The sequence below is a fragment of the Petaurus breviceps genome, unplaced genomic scaffold (genome assembly GCF_028583685.1).
Source record: "Petaurus breviceps papuanus isolate PSGF00001 unplaced genomic scaffold, PetGlider_PUasm1.0 131, whole genome shotgun sequence".
NCBI classification, from domain to species: Eukaryota; Metazoa; Chordata; class Mammalia; order Diprotodontia; family Petauridae; genus Petaurus; species Petaurus breviceps.
In genome coordinates, this window is record NW_027185674.1 from 3,528,749 (window position 1) to 3,548,624 (window position 19,876).

General features: G+C 41.7%; 1 protein-coding gene across 18 annotated transcripts in view; it reads right to left on the bottom strand.

Annotated features, from left to right (window-relative positions):
• CTIF (cap binding complex dependent translation initiation factor) overlaps nucleotides 1-19,876 on the bottom strand; it is a 492,208-nt gene that overhangs the window by 417,790 nt on the left and 54,542 nt on the right. For 12 of the 18 annotated variants that reach the window (XR_011171664.1, XM_069104564.1, XM_069104542.1 and 9 more), the window contains one exon: nucleotides 9,704-9,844. The exons of 2 other annotated variants lie outside the window; for them this stretch is intronic. The gene's annotated coding sequence lies outside the window, so the exon portion shown is untranslated. Of the gene's footprint in view, nucleotides 1-8,618; nucleotides 8,754-9,703; nucleotides 9,845-17,589; nucleotides 17,803-19,876 lie in introns of those variants that run through there. 4 more of the 18 variants (XM_069104504.1, XM_069104554.1, XM_069104444.1 and 1 more) reach the window with 2 other exon arrangements.

Consider the following 19,876-nt stretch of genomic DNA (forward strand, 5'->3'; position numbering starts at 1 on the left):
TCACTATGAGTCTTTTGTAATTGTGGTTAGTCAATATATTGATAGAGTTAGTAAGTCTTTCAAAGTTGATTATCTTCACACTGTTACTGTTACTTTATAAACTGTTATTCTGATCTTCTCACTTCACTTTGTATCAGTTCATACAAGTCTTCCCAAGCTTTTCTGAAACATTCCCCTCCATTATTTCTTACAGTACAATAGTATTCTATCACAATCAGCCATTCCACATTGATGGGCATCTCAGTTTCTAATTCCTTGCCACCACAAAAGAGCTACTATAAATATCTTTGTTGTCACGGGTACTTTGCCTCTTTCTTTGATCTCTTTGAGGTATAAATGTTTTACTAGTATCACTGGGTCAAAGGATACGTACTGTTTAATTTTAGGCAAAGTTACAAAATGCTTTCTAGAATGGTTGGACTAGTTCGTTGCTCCACCAGGGAAGATGAGGACACAGCTACCACGGTGGCGAAGGGCTTAGAAACCATGGCTATATGAAGATCAGTTGAAAAAACTATGATGTTTAAACTTGGTAGGCCACTGGTGGTATTTGACAAACATCTAAAGAGCTGACACTGGAAGAATATTCTTTTGACTCCACATTAATATAGCCTGTGAGTTTTGGACATTTAAGAGACAAGATACTATCTCCATAGGGCTGGTTGATTATCCAGTTTCTAAACTAGCAAAGTGGATTATTCACAGAAATTCTATTACTATTGCTAAGACGGCAAATACCCCATTCTGAAGCCTGCAATATGATAAAAAGTCACAAAAGCCATACTGATACAACAGGAAAAATTATCATGGGATAGGGGGGAAGTACTGTGATAACGTGGAGTCAAAAGATCTGAGTAAAATCCAGCTCTTCTTTAAAAAAAAAAAAAGCTTCGTTTTCTTGATATGTCTGCATCATCTTAATTTATGAATATTTTCCTTCTCTCTTGTTTACCCAGCAAGCCATTCCTTGTAACAATTTTTTCAAGGACCAAAAAAACCCCCCCAAAACCAGCAAAACCAGTGAGCACATCAGTTTTATCTGACAGCATCTGTAGTGGTATTCTATGGCCACAATCCCAAAGCAAAGCAGGGCCAAAAGGTCCAGTTAGAATTCTTAATACTTCTTTAGTCTATAGTGGAAATAGCAATGGTTCTGAAATCAAAGCATCTGAGTACAAATCTCATCTATAATCATTTTTAGGGTGATTTATGTGTTACGTCTTTATATTGCAAACATGTCTAGATTACCCCCATTCCACAAGAGGTGACTCACAATAAAGTAAAACAATTAAGTAAATAAAGAATATAGTAACCTCATCTGAAAGAACATGCAAGATTACACATATGCAGTACCTCTCTTGTTTCTTTATGGCCTCAGAAGTTTAGCTTCAGACATTCATTAGCTCTGTGATCCCTCTTATGGCCTTAGAGGCAGGTATGAGCATGCAGGGGAGGAGGGGGGAGGGGAAGAAGAGGGAGTGTTGACAGTGAGACCAGCCTAATTCTTTCTGCTCCAGGTTCTACCCAATGGCCACAATGTTCTATGTTGAACAGTACTGTTAAAACCTGAATGCAGAAGATCAGAAATGAATGAACTCACATTTCACAGGTTAGTGTGACAGCCAGAGGCCAGATCTCAACTGGCTTCACCTCCATGACTTTGGGGCAAGGCCTGCTGCTCTCCCATTAAGTTGATGGAACTACCAAATTCATGACAGCTTGGTCACTCAAGATCTTATTCCCTGGTAACAGGATGGGCTCAGTAATAGCTAGCTCTGGCTCCTGCAGACTTCAGGCAGTCTCAGGTGTATCTAAGGCTGTCCCTATTGCAGATCATCCTTAATAAATTAGGCAGATTTTGAAACATTCCCCCATTGGGAGATTTGGACAGTCTGTTAAAACAGAACATTTCCATAATTTTCAGTCATGTCTGACTCTTCCACGATCCCATTTAGGTTTTGTTTTGGTTTCTTTTGCAAAGATATTGGAGTGATTTGCTATTTCCTTCTCCTGCTCATTTTACAGATGAGGAAACTGAACCCAACAGGGTTAAGTGACTTGCCCAGGGTCACACAACTAGTAAGTATCTGAGGTCAGATTTGAACTCAGGAAGATAAGTCTTCCTTACTCCAGGCCTAGCAATCTATCCACTGCACCACCTAGCTGCCCATATGTATGTATCTGCTTATTTATAAATTATATACATACATCTTGGTGATCATATATAACAGTATTATCATTAAATATATATATATATCATAAAATATACACAAAAATTAAGAAAGGGTAAACTACAAATAAAATATTTGATACTAGAATCAATAAGAAACCAATGTAGCTTAATGAATAGGGGAATGACATGGTCAGAACTGTACTTTAGGAAAATCATTTTGACAGGTGAATAGAAAGGAGAGAAGCTTCTCCATTGAAATGGAAAAACCAGAAAAGGGGCTATTAAAATGGTGCAGGAGAGGGGTGATAAGGGCCTGAACTAGGGTGGTGACTGCTTGAGTAGGAATATAAGAAATATTGTGGGGGGAAAAAAAGAAATACTATGAAAGAAGAAATGACAAGATTTGGCAATTGATGGGATATGTGGAACAATATGTGGAGCTGAGGAGCTGAAGAGAATACAGAAGTGGGTGCCTCAAAGGGTGGTGGTACTGGACCAAAATGACTAAATTTGGAAGAGAGGTAGGTTTCAGAAGGAAAGGTAATGTAATGGTCTTGACGATTCAGGTCACAACCCAGCCATGCCTGTTCTTCCTTTATTCACTAATCATGACCCAGTCTGGGGTATGGGGGTGTGTGTGTGTGTGTGTGTGTGCGTGTGCGTGTGCGTGTGTGTGTACGTGTGCGTGAAGGCAGACACTCAGTATTAGCAAGAAAAGTTGTCCCAGATGAGTGAAAATCTGGATGAGCAAGAATGAGTAGTCCTTATGTACATATGGATACACTCAGAGCAAGCCCCCTCTACACATCTAAGTATTTATATCACACCCATCACTGGCTGGTGTACCTAGACACCATGAAAAACTGTGCTATTTTAATGCAAAAGAAAAAAAAAAAGGTGAGAGAGGAAGAGTTTCCTGATTTGCCATCCCAGGGCCTTATCAATGGAGGCTCACTCAGGCTTGTGAGGTGACAATGAATGATTCATTGAGAAGGACCAGAAGGTAGAGGTGTCAAGCTACAACTGTATCTGGGGAATCCAACTACTGGCCTAAGCTGCAGAAATGGGACACAAACCAAGTTCACCATCTCTGCCGTCAATAGCATGAGTAGGGAGGGGAGAAGGAGAGACCAATGGGGTCTGGGTCTGCCAGTCGGGACTCATAAGCCCCAGACAAGTCACTCCCCTTTTCCTCTCAGCCTTCCCCAGAACCAGGTTGGATGAACACAAGCCAATTTTCGGGATTGGGGTTTGCCTGCCAAGCTGTATTCTGGTGAACTGAAGGGAACTCCCATCATCTTCTCAAACAAACCACCTGCACTGCAGGGTTGGGGGAGGGCCTCAAAATTGTCAGCTTTTTTTTTTTTTTTTTTAAGGGAGAGAAGGGAGAATCACATTATTTCCATTCTTTCTCTTACTGCAGTAACCACCCTAACCCAAGCAATCTGCATTTGGATTTGTCACCAGCTCAAAAAGGACACTGCCAGGTCCTCCTAGGGAGAAATGGAGTTTGGTAATTATATCAGACTTCTAGCCTAATGGAATAGCCTTTGTACCCTCTCTCTTACCCCACCTCCCCTCCAGAGGCTCTGAATAATTTATGTATCTGTTCTCCCTTAGAACATTACCTCCCAAATGTTGGCTCTATTTTAACAGACTCTGTCCAAATCTCCCAATGGGGGAATGTTTCAGAATCTGCCTGATTTCTTAAGGATGATCTGCAACAGGGACAGCCTTGGTTATACCTGAGACTGCCTGAAGTCTGCTATTACTGAGCCCATCCTGTTATTAGGGAATAAGACCTTGAATGACCAAGCTGTCATGAATTTGGTAGTTCCATCAACTTAATGGGAGAGCAGCCCCAAACCATAGAGGTGAAGGCAGTTGAGATCTGGCCTCTGGCTGTCACACTAACCTGTGAAATGTGAGATCACTCATTCCTAATCTTCAGGTTTTAACATGTACTGGCCAACATAGAACAGTGATGGCCGCCGGGCAGAACCTGGAGCAGAGAGAATTACACTGGTCTCACAGGCAACACTCCCTCCTCTTACATCCCTCTTCCCCAACTGCAACCAAGCCACGCTCATTCTTGCTTCTAAGGCCATAAGAGAGGAACAAAGGACGTAGTAGAAAGGAAGAGAATAAGCATTTACTATGTGTCAGACACTGTGCTAAAAGCTTTTACAAATATCGTTTCATTAGATCTTCACAACAACCTTCATTAGGTAGATGCTATTATAATTCTCATTTTATAGCTGGGGAAACTGAGGCAGACAGAGGATAAGTGATTTGCCCAGGATCACACAGTTAACAAACGTCTGAGGCTAGTTCTGCACGTGGCTCTTGCTGACCTGACTCCAGGCCCAGTGTTCTCTTCACTGGGCCACTAGCTGTCAACAGAGGCTTTGCGGGCTGGAAAATTGTCTCTTTCTGGTTGTTTCACATGTGGTAGTCTCAACTTTCAAATTAGATAGGAAGCCCCCCAACAGACCTTGGGAATGTCAATAAGGAGAAATGAGAAAGAGAATTTCCTTAAAAGGATTCCAAGTAATCCAGTGTGGCAGCAGCACAGGGCAAGATATTGAGAAGCAGTGCAAAAATAAATAAGTTTTTGAGCTAGAGAAAAAAATGGGAAAATTATAAACAATAAGATTGGAAAAAAATAGAATCTTAGAGTCCTGAAGGTCTTCAGAATATAATCCAGCCATTACCTCCCCACTCCTGGGCCCCCATCTTCATTTCTTGGCAGTTACCACTGTCAGGAATTTTTGTTGGCCTCTAGGTCCAAGCCGAGAAAGTCCACATGACAAATATTTAAAGACAGCGTATCTCCTCTAGGCTTTTTCAGATTAAACATTTCTGATCCTAATATGGAAAAGTTTGGTCCACCCTCACCATTCAGGTCACTCTTCTCTGAATAAGTTTCAGTTAATCGATATCCCTTCTGGAACACTGCACCCAGAAAAGGTAGCCTGAGGGATCACAGCCTGCTTTGAATGCCAAGCCAAGGAGCTCAGACTTTAGCCTAAAGATAACGGGGAATTAATGAAAAATTTTACAGAAGGCAGTGATGTGATCTGAATTGTGCTTTAAGAAAACTGGTCTGCAATGATCTGAGGAACAGATTAGATGAAGGAGAGATGGGAGAATCTTCAGTTTTTTATTTTGGGGGTGTGGGGTGTCCACCTCAACCACTTTAATTGTGAAGAAAGACTCATAACTGGCTGAATGTTCCCTTATGGTGTGCTAAACCAGCTAAGACTCAATTGTTCCTACACATTTAAGGAGATGGACAGGAGTAAAAGAATTTTCCTAGACTTCTCCTTCTTAGTGTTTATTCTTAGTGTTGTTCTTCCTCAATTATCTTTGAAATGCAGATTTCTACTTTTTCCTTTTGGTGGGTATAAATTCTTTTCTCCTTTTGGCAGCTACAAATCCAAAACTGTACCTTTTTTCCCTTTTCTATCTCTGACATAATTGGAGACTATGTAAACTTGAGGAAATCTCTGTACATTGCTCAGCTAATTAAGAATTCTGGGCCTATGTGGAAGCATATAATAAACCTAGGTTTTCCCTTAAATTTCTGTGTATTGATAGTTTCTATTGACGTAGCACCTATCAACAAATCCATGGATGTTTTCATATCGGTGACGATTCTATGAGTTCAGAAGGGAGGTGACGTAGTCCTGAACTAGCAATAGGGAGAGTGGACAGAATGTAAGAGCCAAGGCACGACTAATATCACTAACATATCATCCTCTGAGACTTTCCTCTGGACTCTGTCATCAAATTTTCCTGGGAAACAAGGAGAAAGAGGGCAGCTAGGAGGCTCTGGTCTAGAGTGCCAGGCCTGGAGTGAGGAAGACCTGAGTTCAAATTTGACCTCAGACACATACTAGCTATGTGACCCTGGCCAAGTCACTTAACCCTGTTTGCCTCATTTTCCACATCTGTAAAATGAGCTGGAGAAGGAAAAGGCAAACCACTCCAGTATCTCTGCCAAGAAAATCCCAGATGGGGTCATGGATAATCAGACATGACTAAAAACAACTGAACAACAACAAAAAAAGAAAAGGTGTAAAAGAAAATAAGTCATTCTGGATAGAGTCTCTAAAGAAATAGGGGATCTCCCTACCTCTGCACTTCAATACACAAATCCCTTCCTACATTCAGAATCACAGGACTCAGAGATAGAAGATATTACAGCCTCCAGCCTCCTCACTTAATAAATAAGAAATCTGAGGCCCAGGGTGTATTTTGGAAAGCTATTAGCCCAATTTCACACAGGTACTCAGAAACAAACCTAAGCCCTCTGACTGTATTTCTCACACTGCCACACCTTGGTGCAGCCACCCCTACAATTGTAACAATTGTAACAATTGACTGTAAGTGTAACAGAGAGGCAGCCAAACATGGCAGACAGAGAGCCTGCCTCTTTGGCAGGTCCTTCCTGTGACCCATACCAGCTGTGTGACCCTGGACTAGCTGCTTAAGCTCTCAATGCCTCAAGCCCTTCTCCAAGGCTATAAAAGGCAAAGGAGGTACAGATCTCCAGGGTTAGAGGGAGTTTCCCCACTGGGAGCTCCTCAGACCAGTAAAAACACAGGTATGGGCTCCACCTCTCTCCAAAATAAAAGATTAACAAAATTCTTTCTTTGGAACAAACCATTCATTCCCATTAAAAAAAAATGTTTGGAGAATTGAATTGAAGATGATGGAACGGGGGCTCCTGTTACCCACAGTCATATAATTCATATATAAACCTTTATTTAAGCCTAGATCTCCTCATTTGAAATCCACTAATCTTTCCATGATGTCAACTGCCTCTATACTTTCTTGACCAGTCACTGCTCCACTGAGCTCCTCTATCAACCTCTTTTCTCTCTTCCTCACCCCACCCCCCATCAGTCCTGGCCTCTCTCCCTCACTCCAGCATGATGCCCCTCCACAGAAGCTCACGCCAGTCATTTCATTTCTCCTGAATCATTCAGGGGATAACAATGAGGTATCCTGTGAGTGAAGCAAAACGTGGACTGAACCCAGCAGGCTGCCCAGTCCATCCTCGCGATGCCTTTGTCTGACTCAACTCAATGCAGTTTTCAGATGTCCTTTCTGCTCAGGAACATGTGGGACAGCCAAGGCCAGGGCTGAGCCAAGCGTAATCAATTTTCTGAAGTAATTTCCCACAAAACCCTTCTCTTTGGGGCCTCCTAAAGGTCTCATCGATGTTCTGTGCTATTAAAGAACTGCCATTTAAAGGCCTTTCATGTACAGACACTTAAACATACAAACTGGGAGGCAGGAGGTTTTAGCGATCAGTAGTGCTTCTGGCAGCCTCTGTGGAAGTTTTTTTCTTCTCCCTTGGAGTAAAAGGGAAAAAATATTTCTTATCCCCTCCCCTCCCCTTCAGCAAACCTTCTGGGTTTTTATGAACCCAGAGCTAAAGTTCAAGGGTAAGAATTTTAAAAGGCCTGTATGGACAAAACTCCACGTGTTTTTTGTTTAATTTTTCTGGAAATCTGTGTATCACACACCAAACTTCCTGGTCTCCACAGAACAATATTTGTACTTTATTGTCTTTATTGTCCACTACTACATGGCTACACCTTGACTATATATCAGCTGAATTTCATCAGAGAGATGGCTCTTTTCCTGACTGTTTCCCAATATTTATATTGGCTAATACCAGAGTTCTATGGAGCAAAACCATACATGCACCAAAAAAATAAATAAATAAAAGTCACAAACGAAAAGCAATTATCAGTGAACAAGGACGGGGATGAAAAGAGAACATTAGTGAAAGGGGAAAAGGATAAAAGACGTGTTCTTGGGGCGGCTAGGTGGCGCAGTGAATAGAGGATCAGCCATGGAGTCAGGAGGTCCTGAGTTCAAATCCTGCCTCAGACACTTAACACACCCCCCACCCCCCCAAAAAACCTAGCCATGTGACCTTGGGCACCTCACTTAACCCCAACTACCCTCCAAAAAGCCAAAAAAAAAAAAAGAGATGTGTTCTTAGAGAACCAAAAGCCCATCAAAATAACAGATAAGCACCATACCAGCCAAGCTAGCCCACACACTGTTCCCATAAAATGCTTTTATTTTTTAAGCTTCACATTAAAAATGCATGTGGACAGGAAAGAGAGTGGAAAAAAACCCACAAAACAAAAGTCCACCTGATTTATGTCTCTCTTCTTTCAGCTTGGGGTCTAAGCTAAAGGCCCATTCTTTCTTAATATCAGCATGGTAGCAGGGCTGCCCTCTAAATGGATGATAATCCCCTCAGAGGCGAAAATGCAGGCCTGATTCCCTAGTGTTTTCTCAGGTCTATGCCACAAGAAAACAAACACAGAAACCTTTCTTGATATGAGTGTCATCAGGGTTAAAAGGAGAACTTTTCCAATGTTCAAGGTCATGTAAAATATATAATAAACAAGCTTACTTAAACAATCATAACACACTGGGGCTCCAAGGGACTTTGGAGGTCACCCAGTTCAACCACCTTACTTTGCAGAGAGCACAGCAGGCCCAGAGGGACAGATGAATGAGACAAGGTCACACTGCTGTTTGATGACAGCTGGAAATAGAAGCCAGGTCTTCAGACATCTAATATAGTGTTCTTTCCACCACACTATGCTGAGTATTGTGTTTCTAACCTTTTCTTTCTAAAGCTAATTTTTAATAGAGGTTTTAGTAAAAGTGCCCTGGACAAGGAGTCAGAGGACCTGAGTTCAAATCCTCTCAATTTTATACTTACAACCCATGTGACTTAATATCTTGACCTCAGTTTACTCATCTGTAGAAAGGGGGTTTGGAAGAGATCGTCTCAAAGTTTCCCTCCAGTTTTGTATCTATGATCTATTAATTTACCTTGAGAACAGAAGGCTATTTTAGAAATCTGCTAATTCTAGACATTAATCAGGCTTTTTGAACCTTGAGTCACAATGCATATACATCTACGTATAAACAAAACAATATACATAAATGCTGGCCAACAAGCATTTAAGGCACAAGGAATTGTAGTTAAGACTTTCCCAAGGTCATGGAGAAAGTAAGTGAAATTTAAAAGGCCTTAAAGTCCCTTCCATCTTCTTCCTTTGTTTCCCATTTGTCTCCCATTCACACTTTAGTCTCTTTGCTTATAAAATGATAGGACAGGTAGTAGGTGGCTTGGAGATCCTGGAACTTCCTGCTGAGAATGTACTAAATTATGACTTCTAAAAAATCCTCCTCCCTCCCATTTTCCCTCTCAGACAATGCAATAGACTAGGAGAAAACAAAGCTAAGTAAACTGACTTAAAAGGCATTCATTATTGGGGTAAAAAAGGCATTTTGCCAATAACATATTCCTGACAGTTTCCACCTGGACAAGTCTGGGAGATCTTGTGCTTGATAAAGCTCAAAACTCTTTTTTTTTTCTTTCAGTTTATCCCATACTAAATAACTTCTGCTGATACACATAATTGGCTTTTGAGGAAAAAAAAAACCAAAAAGAAGCAGTTCATGCTTCCAAATAAGAATAATTACCACTCTCTGTGCTTCCGGGGAAGTTGAAGGGACCACAGCTGTCTAGCTCCTGAAATGGGATTTCCCCCAATAGAACTCTGGAGCTAGTATGGAATGAAGCATCCAAGCAGACAAGAATTCAGTGGAAATCCCACGAAGGACCTGGAAGAAAGCAGGTGAAGAAAGGCTAAGCAAGGGGGAAGACAAGAAACTTTGCAAGCTAAGCTCAGGCTCAAAGAAAATAACTTCAGTGAGGCACCAGTTTTCACTCCATGTATGAGCTGCATAGCACCAGACCCTAAAGCCTAGGTGTCTCCAATTGTAATGCAGTTACACCTAGGAAAAGCAGCAAATGCTACAAATCAGGGCTAGATTATTTTTGTTGTTGTACATTGTCTAGACTTAAGAAAGTGAGAGAGAAAGTCTTAATCATGCAAATTAAACTTAAAATTGATTCTGAGTACATGTTTTGTTTGGGGGGGAGCTGGTTGTTAAACATTTTCCATTACACCACTACCCAGTGCCCTCTGAGACTAGGAGAAAATCCTTTTATACATCTCCTGGACATTCTTTTCCCACTCCTGCCCCCACCTCTAAACCCAGGTCCTCCTCCCTACACTTCCATAGACCACAGCAGTAAAAGGCAAAAAGAAGGTTCCATAGGAACAAATGAAAAAAAAAATATTTTCATTAAACTGCACATTAAAAAGGAAAAAAAAAACATACCTCATATCATCAAAACATTCTACTTTTAAATAAAATGGAATTCTTTGGAAATTTAAACCAAGTACCATAAACTATAATGGTTTCATTTACTCATTTTTAATCCTCTACTAAAGTCTTACTCAGATATGTGAAGTTGAGCCTGGATCCCCAAGGGCTTTTTAATGGACCACAAGCTCTGGAAGGTCCTACCAATTTGCAGAGACTTCAAGTATGGACCCAGAAATGACTTGAGTATAGACATGGTATCCTGTTTAAGCATAAGAGTGATTCAGCAGGAGAGAGAGGGTTGTTTATCAGGTACTATAACCTGACATAAACTCATGAACATATAAACTCATGAACACCACCACTGCCTACTTATAGCCTTGAAGTTTATAGAAAATATTTTAAAAAGATGTGTGTGTGTGCACATGTGTGACAGGAGGATGCAAATCATTAAGATAATCAAGAAGTTTATAGCCAAAGAAGGATAAAACATGGACATAAATAACTGAGGTAAGGAAAAATGTAATAATTGCTCGGAAAGAGTTATAAAGTCCTTTATTAGCTCACAGGAGGGAAAGATGATTTCTAGCTGGGTAGAAAACTTCCCACAGGATAGGAAGGACTCAGACAAGGCTTCATAGAGAAATCAGATGAGTGAGAGTAGTGCAGTACTGCTGGAACACAGAATATATGCAGAGTAATAGTAAAAGACAAGGCTGGAACGGCAACTTGAGGCCACATCTGAGAAGACCACAAAATTACAACCCAAGACCTACAAAAACAAAAAACCCAAGGAGTCTCAAGTATATTTGGTAGGAAATAAGGAAATAAATAAAACTTTAAAAGTTTTAACAAAAGAAGTGACAGTTTCAGACCTGAGTCTTCCCCAAATAGCACCAATAGGCAGAAGTCAAAAGGAGGTAAATTTGAGATCAACAGCAACAAAAGAACTTCTATACAATTAGAGTTGTTTAAAAACAGAAGGTCTGCCTTCAGGAGTAATGAATTTCCCATCAGTGAAGGTTTTCAGAGTGTCAGAGCTGAACACTGGGTAGAATGCTGGACTTGGAGTCAAATACTACCCCTGACCTAAGTTACTTGCATGACTTTGGACAAACTGAATAACCTCTACATACCTCTGTAATGACAAGCAAAGGCAACTTCCCAAGGTTCAAAATACTAGCATAGCTGTTCTCCATTTTATTCAGTGACAAATTAAGAACAGAGAAAATCAAAATATAGCATAATTCAAAATATAGCATTCACCAAGTGTAATTCAATCAAGTACTACCCCACCCCTGGACATTACATTCATTTAATCAATCACAAAGTCCCTCTTCTAAATACTACTCCACTCCTAGGCAGTACATTCATTTCTTCATCTTGACCCAAGGCAAGTTCTTAGCAATCTTTGTTCCTGGGGAGACAAAGCTTAGCAAGGCCATAAGATACATTGACAGTGTCTTCATTAATTCATTCTCTGTCTGCAGAACAGTCCTAGGACCCCTGAAAACATTAGCAAAACCCTCTTCCAGGATTTCTGTAAACATACAACAAGAAAATCCTTCTTCAAGGCTTCTGAACCAACAGCAAGTTTCCAGAACCTCTGCAACAACAGCACTGTCTTTCACCAGTGGACAAATCTGGCAAAACAACATCAAAACAAAGTACCAGCATGTAACAGCCATGTCTCCTCAGTCCTTGGCAGCTCTGGGTGGCAACTCTCAAAAGTTCTGGGCAGTTTGACCTGGCCCTCAGCAATCCTTTCCATTTCTGCCTCCACAAAGCTGCTTCCAAAAAATTCTTCTGCCTCTCTCTTTGCTCGTGTCTCTCTAAATTCACGTCACCATCTCCTCCCAGTTCAGCCCTCTCTTTTCACCTCAACAAGTCCATCCCACAAGTGGGATTCACAAGCTCTGGGTTTTAAAGCAATCAATCCAAAAACCAAGCCAGTACAGGGGGATTTTTAAATTCCATTACTATTACAACCTCAGACATCTCCTTAGGAATTATCTACTAAATAACTGACTAGCTGTGATCATCATTGCTGAAGGAACTCCCCACAGCAAGAGTTCCCCCATGATGATGTTCACAGAATCACAGGTCTTTTTCCTTATTGTTTTCAAGTAGAGGCTACTACTATTTGCCATTAATTATAAATTAGGTTTGTGCTACAGACTGGATGAGGGTCTCTGATGTGTCTCCTACTTCTGGGATTCTATGACTCTAAGGAGACTCGTTCCTTGAGGTATTGTGTTGGAGGGACCAAAGGATGTAGAACTAAAGGAATCTTAGGTCATCTAGTCCAACCATCTTATTTGACATATATGAAAACTAAGGCCAAGAGAGGGAAAATGGCTTTTCTAGGCTGATTCAGGTAGAAAGGAAGAAAGCTAGGATATGAAACAAGGCCCTCTGAGTCCAGATCCAATACTCTCCTTACTAACACCACACTATTTTTCATCGGCTGGGCAGCACAGTGGATAAAGTGCCAAACCTAGAGTCTTCCCGATTCCTTCCTGAGTTCAAATCTGGCCTCAGATATTTATTAGCTATGTGAACCTGAGCAAAACACTTAACCCTATTGGCCTCAGTTTCCTAATCTGTAAAATCAGCTGGAGAAGGAAATGGCAAACCACTCAAGTACCTTTGCCAAGAAAAACCCAAATGGGGTCACAAAGGGTCAAACACGACTGAAGCAATTGAACAACAAAAATTTCTTATAGTTGGAAAAGGGAAAGAGGATAAAGGGAGAAATGTTGGTGACTATTATAATAATCTAAGTGAGAGGCACTCTAGGGTCTAAAATAGGGTGGTGGCTATGGAAACAAAAAAGGAATGAATGGAGGCAAGAGATATTATGGAGGAAGAACAGAAGACTTGAAGATATCCAAGACAGCAAAAGAGAGAGGGATCAAAGATTACCAGGGTCACTAAGAATATGGTGGTATCATTAACAAAAATAAGAAAACTGGAAGCAGGAGCAGATTTTCAGAGGAAGATAATGAATCCAGTTACAGACAAAATACATGTTATGGTGCTGGTTAAGATACACAGGAAAGCTCACTCCTGTGCTCAAAAAGTTCCAGTGCTCCCTATTTCTGCTGGAATAAAAATATATACTCTTTTGTTTAGCACTTAATCCCCTTAGAATCTGGATTCATCCTACACTTCCAAGTTTATTACACGTGATTTCCATTAATGTCAGTCAAAGTAGCCAGCCTCTTTGCTGTTCCTCCCACTTCCATCACTAAGTCTTTGCCCAGGGCATCTGGCCCCCAAGCCTGGGATGCACTCTCTCTTCACCTCCACCTTTTAGAAGCCCTCACTTCCTCTGGAGCTCAGCAAAAGCACCAGTCTCCAAGACAATTCTCCTGACCAAGGCCATCCCACCCCCTAATTACAAGTGCCCCTCCCTCCAAATTACTTTGATGCTCCTTTGTACATATTTTGTATTTATTCACGTCTGGTCTGATATGTAAGTTCTGGAAGGAGAGAGGCCAACCGCGTTCTGGATTTTGTTTTTTTGTTTTCTTTCATTTTTTTGTCTAACACAGTGACTAATACATAGTCAGCGCTTAATAAATGTTTACTGACTGAACTGATCAAATGATCGATTAAGATGCCCATAAGGCAATTAAAGACAGAGGACTAGAGCTCAAATGAAAGGTAAGGCCTGGAGAAGCAGATCAGGCAACAGCAGGTATTTGTTAAGCTCCTATACTATGTGCTGGGCAATGTGCTAAGCCCTGGACACACAAAGACAAACGTGAAACAGTTCTGGCCTGGAAGGAGTGAGCAATCACCCCCAGCCCCTCATATGCATACATACATACATACAAAACTATAGGTATATTCAAAATGACTGGAGGGAGACCACAGTCACCTGGAGGTAAGGAAGCTACATAAGTGAATGAGGTCACCTGGGAAAAGCTTTTACCCAGAATGAGAAAGGAGCCAGGTAGATTTCTAGGAAAAATCTAAGGGTCAAGTAAAGGAGCCAAGGAAAGAAAGAGGGGCCTGATCAGGAAGGTGACAGGAGACTCAGATCAGCACAGCATCACAGAGACCAAGGGACCAGAAAGTTTCGAGGAGAGAGTGCAAACATGAATTTTTAAAACCTTAATATCCCTCCTTAAAGAGGCAGACAAATGAAGTCTGTCTAAACCGCCAGCTGCCAGGAGCTGCTGGGTGCCTTTTGTCAGGCACTGGGTAATCCCCTTTCCCCTCTTTTTTTTTTTTTTTTCCTGCAAGATTCTGCAAAACTGAGGAACTTCATTGGGATAGAGAAAACCACAGAATAGAATTTACGTGGGGGAAAACCTCTGGTATAAATGGGAACACAGTTAGTTTTAAAACTACAGAATAATAAAGACCCCAGGTCAGGTAGGTATGTGTAAATCATGTACAAATGTGAAAACACTTGTTCAGATATGACATGGGCTTTCCTATATTCCCCCTTCTGAAGATCCCATACACATTTATGGCTAACGAGCTTTGCTTTGAGTTGCTCTGTCTAAGCTTTGTGCCATTTTGTAAAACCTAAGTGTAAGAGGCCCCCTCATTTGGAGTTGCATCTTAATTAAGTCCTTGGGTCTATTTACAATGATGACACCTTAAGTTGTAGGTATCAGAAGAGATCTACTCATGGCATTGGAAATCCACGCCTGGTCATCACGGATTTTTTTTTTTCCTGTGACAACAAAAAAAGTGACTCCTGCCAAGCTGAAGGTTAACTAAGGGGTCCGGCTGCAACCAGATCCCGTTGGCTGAGAAAATCCACTGGCTGGGGCCCAGAAAGATCAACGTGGACAGAAGTTGGAAGCAAAATGTAAAGACTCACATGGCCTGGTACGAAGCCTCAGGTTTCTTTAAGACTACTTGGGCTCAGACACAACACCCACCCACACACCCACACCCACCCACACCCATACATAAAACTAGTCGTGTAACCTTGGGCAAGTTACTTAACCCCAATTGCCCTTGAAAAGGCAAAAAAAAAAAAAAGAGTGCTTAGGAAGGTTTAACAGACACAACGGAGAAAAGTCAAGTGGTGGTTTTAGGGGAAGCCGCTTGCTGCCCCTGAGGCATCTGAACAGGAAATGCTAAGGGTGCCACCGACCTGTTCCATGAGAACTGATAGCTACTATGAGACAGCCTAAATCTAATCCACCCTCAACAACCAGGTAACCACAGGCTTCCTCCCATAATGTCCTGGAATATCACTATTCCTCATTGCAGATGATGGACTAGATCATGGCCTCGCTCAGCCACTGATTCTTTCCTTCCTTTAAGCAACCCTGCTGCTGTTTTTCAAGTTCCTGATTAAAAGATGCCCATATCACTCTTCTCCCTTCATGTAGGCACTCAGTGCCACTAAGGTATCAGTTCCCTAAAGGTGTCTTCTGCTTCTTCCAAATTCCCTTCAATGCGACCGAGTCACTGAAGGCTGGGCCAGTGGCCAGTCTGAAACAATGAGAAGTAGGCCTCAACTCTCTTGTCCCCATTCCACTCCACCCTATCATAAAGCTTTGGTTAAGGAACTACCATACTTGTTACATCCATTCCGCTTACACTCTTTCCATCTCTTTGCAGTCATAGAAAACTTGTTCTCCCCTCCCTAAGATACTGCCCTCCGGCCAACCTCTCTAGAACCAGATATGCCTTCACGGATGCCCCTGTTACATTGGGACAGGAAGAGTCGATCAAGAGTCAGTCAGCAAGTATTTATTAAACACCCACTATGTGCAGGCACCCTGCTAAGCCCTGGGGATATACAAAGAAAGGCAAAAAGACAGTCCTTGCTTTCAAGGAGCTTACAGTCTAGTCTAATGGGGGAGAATACATGCAATGAGATGCGTTTAGGATAGTTGGGGTAGGAACACTTCTTATTTCTCAGTGCCACCTCCTGACTTTCCCCCTACCCATTCAGCAACTTCTCACCCTGTGAGGGCCGGGTCATTCCCTCCGGATTTATCCTATCCAGACCCTGGTGGCTACACTCTGCCAGCCCAGGCCATTCTTCCTCTCTCAAGGAGCTCAGTGCTTGGGTCCCAGTCTTCCTTTCCTCCCCAGTCCCTGTCCTTACACTTGGGGAATTCAATTCACAGGATGACATTACCTCAAATACCCTCCATCCTACTTTAGCCATCTCAACTCCCATGACGTTCATCTTCATTCTACTTCAGCCACCACAGGCATGGTTATGTCTTTCATCCCATCATCACCCACAAACATTCCTTATCCACAATCCATAACTAATAACAATAATAGCATAGTACTTACTATACGGCAGTCACTAAACTAAGTACTTTACAATTATTATCGCATTTGATTTTTCACAGCAGCCTGAGGAGGTAGGTGCTATTATTGTCCCCATTTTACAAATGAGGAAACTGAGGCAAACAGAAGTTAAGTCATTTTCCCAGAATCATACAGCTAGTAAGGGCCTGAGGCCAGATCTGAACTCAGGTCTCCCTGATGTCACTGAAATTCCTCTGACCATGACCCCCTATCCTTCCAGCTTTCCCTATGATACTGTCTCTACCCTCAACTATTTTCACCCACCAGTTTTTTCAGGCCCTCATCCCTGCTCCTCCAGCTTCACTTTCTTCCCCCCCCCCTTTTTTTTTGCTTTTTGGAGGTCAATTGGGGTTAAGTAACTTGCCCAAAGTCACAAAGAGTGTCTGAGGCTGCATTTGAACTCAGGTCCTCCTGACTCCTAGGCCAGTGCTCTATTCACCGCACCACCTAGCTGCCCCCCTTTCTTCCTTTCTTAATCTTAATCCCAGCTATGCAATTCATCCTTATACCATCCTGCACATATAAGCTCTTGCTATGCTACTCAACCCATTCCACATCACCCCCTGACTGCTCAGCTCCTACCAGCACATTTTCCTAACAAAGTTGGAAGGAATTATACGGCCCTGCCGAGTCTGTCCACTTACAAATTTGTTATGTATCAAATGGGCCCTCTCAGGGTTCTGTGTCAGTCTTTTTACTCTTTCCTTAATGATTCTCTGTATTTTGTACTAAATGCTATCAGCAAATTTTACCTCATATGAAAATTGAGGCACCCCTTTTCTCCCCACTGATTTTCAGTATCTCCTACTCCAATGGCTTTTTCCTTACTACTTCCATACATCCTCAGAACTTCCTATCCCATTAAAAAACCAAAACCAAAAACCTTCACTTACCCTTTTCCTTTTAACAGTTAAATTCCCAGAAAATGCTATGCCCATTGCTTCATCCCTCGCAGTCTGGTTACTGACTTTATCTCTCAGCTGAAATCACTCTCCAGTGTTAGCAGTGAACTCTTCATTGCTCAATCAGTCCTCATGCTTCTGGGCTTCTGCAGCATCGGACATTGTGGACTAACGTCTCCCCCACATTCTCCTCCCAAGGTTTTGGTGACACTGCTGACTCTCCTGCTTCTCTTCCTTCTGATTCACTTTTGCTGGATCATCATGACGCCCCACAGCCTATGCCCTTTGTCTATCTTACACCCTCTTCTCTTTTTTCTTTGAAATCTCCTGGTGTCTCATCAGCTTCTGTAAATTCAACTCTTAGCTCGACGAAGACAAGGCCCAGATTTACACAGCCCCAGTCTCTCTCCTGAACTCCAGTCCCCTATCACTAGCTGCCTATCAGACATCTCCAGCTGAATGTCTGATGGGAGTCTCAGATTCAACATGTTCAAAACACAGCATATTGGCTTTCCCTTCAAACCCCCTTCTCTTTCTAAATTCTCCATTTCTATTGCGGACACTAAGAATCTTCCAGTTACTCAGGCTCCTAACCCAGGAAGAAGTGCTTCCCTCTTTCTTACCATTCAATGATCAAGTCTACTTTTACAATACTTCCCCTCCTCACGATACACATAATCAACATCCTAGTTCACGCATTCATCACCCCCTCACCTGGCCTACTGCAGTACTCTCTTAATTGTTCTCCTTTGATCCAGCCTTCTCTTCTCAAGTCCATCCTCCACACAGCTGCCAAACCTGATATTCCTATAGCTCAGGTAACTTTTAATAAAGTATTTTAAATAAGCTTTTATTGATCTTTTTTGTTGATTTCATTACCATAGCTATCCTGAGTACCCCACCCCTCTGGCCCTCCCAGTAATATAGTTCAAAGGTTATGGACATTATAGTCATTTTATTTGTGTAATTCCAAATTGCTTTCCAAAATGGTTGTTTTCACAATTTCACAATTCCACCAATAATTCATTAGTGTTCCTTTCCTTTCACAACCCCAACAATATTAGCTGTTGCCATTTTTGGTGATTTTTTTTTTCAGTCAAGTCACTTTCCTATTCAAGAAGTCCCACTGACTCCCTCTTACTTCCAGGACAAAAGTATCAATTCCACTGATTGGCATTTTAAGACCTCCCCAATCTGGAGCCACCCTATTTTTCCAGATTTATTATACAGTATTCTCCATCACACGCTCTACATTATGACCAAATTGGGCTGCTTGCTGTTTTCCATACATAACAGTCCATCTCCTGTCTCCATACCTTCACGTGGGCTATCCCTCATGCCCATAATGCATTTCTTCCTCATTTCCATATTATGGAATGCCTGTTTTTTTTTTCAAGGCAAGTCAGGTACCATCTCCTACTGAAAGCCTATTCTGATCCTCCTCCTGCCCCTGCCAACAACCCTATTCTTAGTCACCAGTAATTCTGTCTACTTTGTAAATATGTTTTACTGACATGTCTGTGTACCTCCAGTTTTCCTCCAATAAAACTGAAATTCCTCCAAAAAAGGGATTGCTTCTGTTGGTGTTGGTGTCTTTGTAACATTAACATTGTAACCTAACATGCTAGGCACTTTACAAATGCTTGTACATGAATGAATTTGGAATAGTGTGATCTAATGAGATCATCTGACCAGAAGACTTGGGTTCTCATACTTCTAGCCCTAGCTAAGCAGCTGGCTTTGAGCAATTCACTTGCCCATTTTACAAACAGAGTTAGAAGGGGCCTCAGAAATTGTCTTGTCCGACTCCTACTCAAATCATTATAATATACCCATCAAGGCCTCCTTGGATATCAACTAAGGTTCTATCCTAAGAAGAACATGTACAGATGCAAAAAAGAATCAAGGGATCTGGCCTTGGACAAATGAAGGGGTAGGTGGCAGTTTTCTTGTTACCAATAGGAAGTATTGCCCATTGGTTATTTCAAACTAGATAGCCCAGAGATATCTCATACTCAATACATCCAAAACAAAACTTAACTCTCTCCAAACTCACCCTTATTCCAATCTTCCCTATTTCTGTTGAAGGCATCATCACCACCATCCTTCCAGCCTCTCAGGCTTGTAACCTTGGAATTATTCTCAACTTTTCAACCTCTCTTACCTGATATAACCAATTAGTTGCCAAATCTTGCCCTTTCTACCTCCACATCTCCTAAATCTGATCCCTTCTCTCTAATCACAGTTATTACCTTAGTTTGGGGCATTCTCTCTCACC